The sequence below is a fragment of the Eschscholzia californica genome, unplaced genomic scaffold, assembly GCF_041429995.1.
Source record: "Eschscholzia californica isolate CP2 unplaced genomic scaffold, dmEscCali1.0.p SCAF_5, whole genome shotgun sequence".
NCBI lineage: Eukaryota > Viridiplantae > Streptophyta > Magnoliopsida > Ranunculales > Papaveraceae > Eschscholzia > Eschscholzia californica.
The window spans coordinates 35,407,979-35,415,742 of NW_028238472.1; the positions used below are offsets into that span (position 1 = coordinate 35,407,979).

At 37.2% G+C, this 7,764-nt stretch overlaps 1 pseudogene; it reads left to right on the forward strand.

Moving 5' to 3' along the window:
* Nucleotides 1-611: 611 nt before the first annotated feature.
* On the forward strand, nucleotides 612-1,136 carry LOC147538854 (uncharacterized; annotated as a pseudogene).
* The last annotated feature ends 6,628 nt before the right edge of the window (nucleotides 1,137-7,764 follow it).

Below are 7,764 nucleotides of genomic sequence, written 5' to 3' on the forward strand. Positions count from 1 at the left end.
CACCTAAACAATTCATTTAATTTTATAGGCAAAATGTAAGTTTGAAAGTTTTTCTGCAGTATTGCATTAGAGAAGCCTTTCTTGTAGATCATCTTTAAACGAATACGTAAGAAAAAAACAATTTACATATCCACTTTTCCCAATTAACACGTAGATTCTTAGAGTTTTTTGTGAGTGTTGCAAGGGGCACGCTAACAATAGGCCGCGACTTTGGGGAATAAAGAAAAGAGAAATTTTATAGGCAATGCTCAGAGTTGTTATAGGCAAGCTCGCTAAAGGCAATTCCTAGTTTGGTTAAAGACAATGTGTGTTTAAGAGGCAATGCCTCAACCAAGGTTTGACCTAACAGCGTGGGTCGCCAAACGCCAACGACATGGACTGAAATTTTCATTTTTCTCTCTTCTTCCTTCATCTTCTTCTTCTGCTTCCTTCTTCTTCTTCTTCTTCTTCCCTTTCATCTCTCTCTATAGTTTAGATTTCATTGACCTGAATACTCCAAAGGTCTAGCCATGACTTGAATTCATATATAAAGATCACAAAGCCACAGAACAATACTTCTAAGAACCAATTCCACAACTTGATGAACAAACAGAAGGATCACCATCACAAAAATGGAATCAATTTCAAAAGCTACCATTACAGCAACACCAACATCAGGAAACACAACTACAGATTGTTTCGACTGCAACATCTGCCTGGACAATGCCCACGAACCAGTAGTAACTCTGTGCTCACCTTTACTGTTGGCCATTGGAAATATAAATGGCTTCATTCCAGACACCAACCAATGATCAAGACCAAAAACCTCAATGCCCTGTTTGCAAATCCAACATCTCTACTACAACCCTTTCCTACTCTACTGGCCGAGCAGAATCCTCTAAACTGCGTCTACCGAATCAGAAAATAGTAAAGAAGTTTCCTCACCAACACGGCGACGACAATTTCATCAAAATAATCCTCAATCGATGTTTAGTATTGGTGGAACAACAACAATAAATGCGATGTATCCCATGGTAGAATTGTTTGGTGAAATGGTTTATCCTGAAGTGTTTGGAAATAATGATGGTAGTGTGTACAGATACCAGAACCAAAATAGTATGGCTATCTTAGAGTGTTTAGAAACAGTGATGGTTTAGACTTAAAGAAATGATTTACAGTATTTTTGTACCAGACCGCCGGCGAAGGGGGTCCTTCCCTTCGCCGACAATAGAGAGAGGTGAGAGAGAAGAAGAAGAAAGAAGGGAAAAGAGAAGAAGAAAGAAGGGAAAAGAGAAGAAGAAGGAGAAGAAGAAAATGAAGGAAGAAGATGAAGAAGTCCCTCCGGTGACTTTTTGCCGAGTGATTGAAATTAACTCTAAAAAGTAGCATTGCCTTTAACCAAATTTGGTCATGATGAATTGACGAAGTCAAGCTTGCAAAATACATTGCTTTTAACAATAAAAGACATTGCCTATAAAATCTCCCTAAAGAAAAATCTTCGGAGAACAAAATCTCTAGGGAATCCATGTTTCTTTGTAAAATCTCCAGGGCATATATTTCCTCTGCGGAATACAGAAAAATTTACAATATACAAAATAGACTTTAAGTAAAAAAAATTGATTTGTTTTTTATTTGAAGTCCTTTCCCCCTCTTTCTTCTTCTTTGAAGAAAGACTCATCCATCTCTTCTCCTCCATAACTTTTTGCCAACCTTTTTGTTCTTCCTTCTCCATCACTTCTCTTACTTATATTCTTCAAATCTTCAACCCCTTATATCCTTAATTCTCTAAAATCAGAAGCAAAGTTAGAGAGATGAAGAGGGAAAAGCATTCTAAGCTTTAGAAATTATCAAAAGAAATCTCTTGAAATTCTTAATACATCTTCCTTGTGACGTCCAAAACAAGTTTCTTCATCCACTAATCCTCCCGAATAAAGGTAAACACATTCTAAACCCTAGAAATCAGTTAATTTCGAGCCTTAAAATATATGTTTGATCATTTATAAAAATATTAGGTTTGTTCTCCATAATTTTAGGGTTTAGCAGTTAGAAGAAAACAAACCTATAGAGAGGAAGATGAAAAAAAGAAGAAACACTTGGAAGGAGTTAAGTGCTTAGATCTCTAGAAAGATTTTGTTTAAGTTTATAAAAGTTCTTTCTAAATTCTTTTACGGGATCTTCTAAAATTTTAAATTTTTTAACTCCCAAACTTGGAAGCTCTATAGAAACAAATAGAAATAGAAAAGTCAGTCTCAGTTGACCAATTTTATAGAAATTTTTTATTCCTCGGAGATTTTTCTTTATTCTCCAAAGTCGTGACCTAATAATAATGCAGAAAAGTCAACATTTGGTAGCCCGGTGATCGATAATGTTGACATAAACTCTAAAACCCTGGAGCTCCCAGGTTCGATTCCCAGAAGAAGTGGATTTCAAGGTTTATTGAACTTGGGTTATTACAGTATAAATATAATGTAATAAAGTTATCGGGCTTTAGGCCATGTTTAGTTAGGGTTTAGGTATTTTTCATTATCGGTTTGACTTAGGCGGTTATCTTGCTTATCACATCTTCATGATGTATCAATACCTTGTAATGACTAACATTTTATCGGGTTTATTATTTGTTGAGAGAAAGTAACAATCAGGGAACATGAGAACTACAAAGATTCGCAAACTCCTAGAAAGAGTGCTAAGAACGATGACGCGGGTTTGCCTGCCCTACTTAGCTAAGAAGTCCGCTTGACTAATGTTCTGTCTAGCCATATACGTGAAGATAATACCCTCAAACTTGTCCATAAGAGCGCGAATTTCATCCATGTGTTTCTTCGATTGCAATTGGATGGTTGCATTGGAGTTGTGGAAATGTCTGATGAGGTTTTGGTTGTCACTTTCAATCTGAATATATGGGATACATAATTCACTTGCCCATTGCATTGCATATAAGATCGCTCGACGTTCGCATTCCTCTAGATTTTGTCCTCTAGTGGAGTGATATGGCCGCTACAAAGATGGCTACAACCAATACCTGCTGGTTCAGTGAGGGAGGTGAAAGATGCGTCTACATTGATTTTAAAGTACAGTGCTGCTGGTGGCGTCCAATAATTTTGTTTTGCCTTGCTCATTTCATTAGTTTGGGGCGCACTGATGGTTGTCATGCCTTTTATTCTAATAATAACCTACATTGGAAGTTGTTTCTGCAACGAAAAATATTTTTCACATCTAGCTTTCTAAATAAACCACATAATTCTAGCATGTAAAAGCATATAAATTAACAAACGTCGTTTCCATATCGTTCCATTGGAGAATCTAGTCTCTAACATTGGTTATATTATTTGTCATAACATGAAAATGAACCATATAGATCTAGCATAACAGCATTGAAGTAAAACATGAGTAATCGTTTATGTATTGTGGCAGTATGGGCACATAAAATAATTACCTATGTATTTACCGATTTTGTCTCTGACTGGTAGACTATTCGTACAACATTTCAATAAGAATAGTTTGATTCTAGGTGTAGTGTTGATATTCCAAATGAATCTCCATTAAATAATTTCATACATATTGCTGGTTGTTCTTAGTTTATAATACATAGAGCTGATAGTAAAGTTACCTGATTTAGTTAATGGCCATCTAACTGTATCCTCCTTATGTTCCTGTAAGGTCATGTTTTGGATAGCTTTACATATGTCATTGGTAAACCATTGAGTCAAAACATTCATATTCCACTTGTTATTATTAAGAAGTTCGGACACTGTAGTCAAAGGGTTGTTCATAGTGTTAGTAAGTGGTGGAGGGTGGTCTGGGATCCAGTAATCATGCCAAATGTTAATCTCAGTTCCTTTATTAACATCCCAGGATATAAGGCTCGACACATGATCAAACTGCTTAACAATAGATTTCCACAGCCAGGAGTTGTTTGGTTTCAAAGAAGAAGGTTTGAGTGTTTTGGGGAAATATTTAGCTTTGAGGAGTTTAACCCAAGATTTATCAGGGTGTTTGAGAAAACACCAAACTAGTTTGCTCATAAATGCTAGATTATCGAGGGTTGGGAGACGGAAGCCTAGCCCCCCAAGTTTCCGGGGGAGGCAGATGGAGGACCCGTTAATGATGTGAATAGATTTTGATTTCCCCCACCAGAAAGACCTTTGAATGGCCTCTATGCGATTTCTTATACCTTTCGGGATGACAAAACATTGCATTTGGTATCGAGTAACGGGCGCTGCGATTGTGGAGAACACAACGGAGCGGCCTGCTTAGGAGAGGAGGTTAGTTTTCCATTTGGATAACTTGTTTTGGATTTGTCCGAGAAGGGAGGTGAAGACTTGTTTCTTGTTAGCAGAAGAGGTGTGTTCCCAGGTACTTGTCTAAAGATGAAGATTGATGCACTTTAAGATTGCGAATGATTGATCTCTTGAATTTGGGGTGAGCATTCCTTGAGAAGAAGATTGTGGATTTCGTATAGTTGATCATTTGGCCCGAAGCTTCACCGAATGTGTTAAGGATTTGTTTAAGGTTGTAAACATTCTCCAAAGTGTTCTGGCAAAAGGTTATGCAATCGTTTGCAAATAACAGATGTTTAATGGTGATGTCAGAGTTGGGAATGGGGAAGCCTACAAAGTTGTTGGGGTTGTTGTTGTTTTCTAAAAGCCTACTCAGGCCCTCCATGACAATGGTGAAGAAGAAGAGAGATAGAAGGTCACCTTGGCGAATCCCTCCACTAACATTAAAAGTCGGGTCAGGACGACCGTTAATGAGTACCGCCATCGAAGAGGTGGGTTAATGAGTACCGCCATGGCTTCTGTAGTCCTCTAGCCGAACCACTACTTGCGTGTGTGTAATTCATGGCAGTTTTATATTATGGAGCTATTCTCTTTCTTGGATTTTCTTATATTATAGTAGAGAGCGGTAAGTTAGTGATGTTCTAAGGAAGTGGTAGTTGTTCCAGTACACAAACAAGGTGGTTTGGGGTTTTGTCTGTACGCATGTCAGTGTTGGCATTTCACTCTTTGTTGTGGGGTTGTCACGGATTGGCCGGCCATACGGATAGGGAAGTGCAAGGAGCTTTTTCTTTGTGGAGGTTTCACATCACATTAGTCATTCCATTCCTTCCGGATAACCTAAAAAGGTGCGTGCAGGCCTACCTAAGAATAGAAAGGGTACTTTCTGATTTGAATATAGGGCATCTTAAGTCAAGGCCTCCCCAGCCACCCCCCCCCCCCCCCCCCCTTTAAAGAACTAGTGAAGCGATCAGTATCCTGTGAAAGTTAATGTAAGTTGGTAGAATAGAAGATACGAACTAAAATAAAGAACACAATAGTTAACGAGGTTCGGTCGGATATTCACGACCTACATCCTCGGAGAAAGCCAGAACGGCTACATACTTTATTATCCACACTTGTGGTGATTCGTTACAATGATTATAATCGAATGCTTAAACTCCTAGAACCCATCTCTTATTTATAGGGTCTAGGGTTTCCTAGTTTCTCCTAACTAAACTAGGAAATAATATAATCTCTACTCAATATTACTATACAAGAGATATCCTAAATATATCTTCGATATCTTTCATATCTTCAATATCTTGGACTCATCTTGGTCGTCGGATCTCTTGATGTCGATCCTCCTCATCTTCATATATCTTGGACGGTTGATCTTGGTCCATATATCCTAACACTCCCCCTCAAGTTGGACTGCGGAACGTGTGGAGTATCCAACTTGAAGATAGAACTTGGAAAAGATGAATTTGCTCGTGTACAATCGGATTTTGCTTGCATACGATTGGATTCAAATCTTAAACTTGAACTTGAAGACTTGGCAACTTGGTAATATGAATAGGCTTGAAGACTTGAAATTCTTCGACTGAAGGAATCTTGGCACATCGTTGGGAAAGATGTTTGGAAATTGTGAAGTTTGAATGGAGATAAAAATCCAACCAAATAGAGAACTCAACCGATATTGAGAGTGAGAAAAAAAAATGAAGATTGTTGATTCATCACCCAACTAAAAGAAAGTCAGTGATGGTTTAGTAGATATCTTCCAAAACGATGGGAACGGTCAATATGTGAAAGTGAAGACCGGAAAAATCGATTGGCAGAAAAAGAGGTAAAGTTGTTTGGGAGACGAAAATTGACAAAACATTCCCAAGTGCTTTAGAAGTAGGCTCCCCCTGAATGGGAGAAGTTATTGGTGCCTCCCAAAACCATGTGAAGAGGAACTAGGTTTTATGATGAACATAAATCCAATTGAAATTGCTGGCATTATAACAGAATTAATCTTCATCTTTGTATTGATGAGAGAGAGAGAGAGAAAGTGGAGATTTTGATGGGATATTGATTCAATTTATTAACAATGATTCAATGAAGATGATATTCTTGCATCATGAAATCTGACGAAAAATTTTGAGCTAGATATTTGAAAACTCGAATCCAAACTACGAACCTTGAACTTGAGAATGTACACGTAGATAGTTCACCAATGTATTTCTTGAAAATCTGAACTCTAGGATAATAATACAAAGTAGATGAATATAGGACTAATATGAGAGTACTCATAAGACTAATGTTGGAAGATAAAAATCAAAAATATTGATTGATAAATTAGTCAATACGGAATTTAGAGAGAAGAATGTTGATGATGCCTGAGATTGAAAGGTATAGAGATGGTTCTGAAGATGCCAACCCTATGTTGCCCAATCCAAAGAATATTGTTCCTAACAGTAGGGTGGTTCCAATTATGAAGAGCATAAACTCCCTTGCGTCAAAATCATCTATTAAGTTCTTCATGTATGGTAAGACGAGGTGGATGGAAATTGCATGAAGTCGACTTGAATAGGAAAGTTTGATAATCACAAGATAACTTGGAAAAAATAAAAAATTGATAAGGTGATTTATCGATTATCTAATCACAACGACTAAAATTTTAAGAAGAGTCGAACGAATCGACAAAGTGATTGGAAAGTAAAATCACGACGCAAGAAAATCGTCGGAAATAGTGGAAGTTAATTCTTATTTATTTATATTTTGATGAAACATGATCGATGAACCTGCTCAGGATAATTTAATCGATCCAAAAAATCGAAAATTTGCGGAAGTTTGATCAGGATTGATTAACCTGCTCTTGATACCATGTGAAAGTTAATGTAAGTTGGTAGAATAGAAGATACGAACTAAAATAAAGAACACAATAGTTAACGAGGTTCGGTCGGATATTCACGACCTACATCCTCGGAGAAAGCCAGAACGGCTACATACTTTATTATCCACACTTGTGGTGATTCGTTACAATGATTATAATCGAATGCTTAAACTCCTAGAACCCATCTCTTATTTATAGGGTCTAGGGTTTCCTAGTTTCTCCTAACTAAACTAGGAAATAATATAATCTCTACTCAATATTACTATACAAGAGATATCCTAAATATATCTTCGATATCTTTCATATCTTCAATATCTTGGACTCATCTTGGTCGTCGGATCTCTTGATGTCGATCCTCCTCATCTTCATATATCTTGGACGGTTGATCTTGGTCCATATATCCTAACATATCCCTTCCTCCGTTCTAGGAGCTCATCCAGCAATAAACTCTTTTTCAAAAATAGCGGCGCACCTTTTACTAGTCAAGGGCGTGATGCAGGCATAGATCATCTCAATCCATTGATTAGCATAGCCCATTCGAGTCATGATACGCTCTAAAAGCTATTTCGGCTTCAAACTGGATATGTCTAAATCTTTTGATTGTATTGAACATATTATCGATTTTTCAAAAATAAAATAAGAATAAATCAAAAT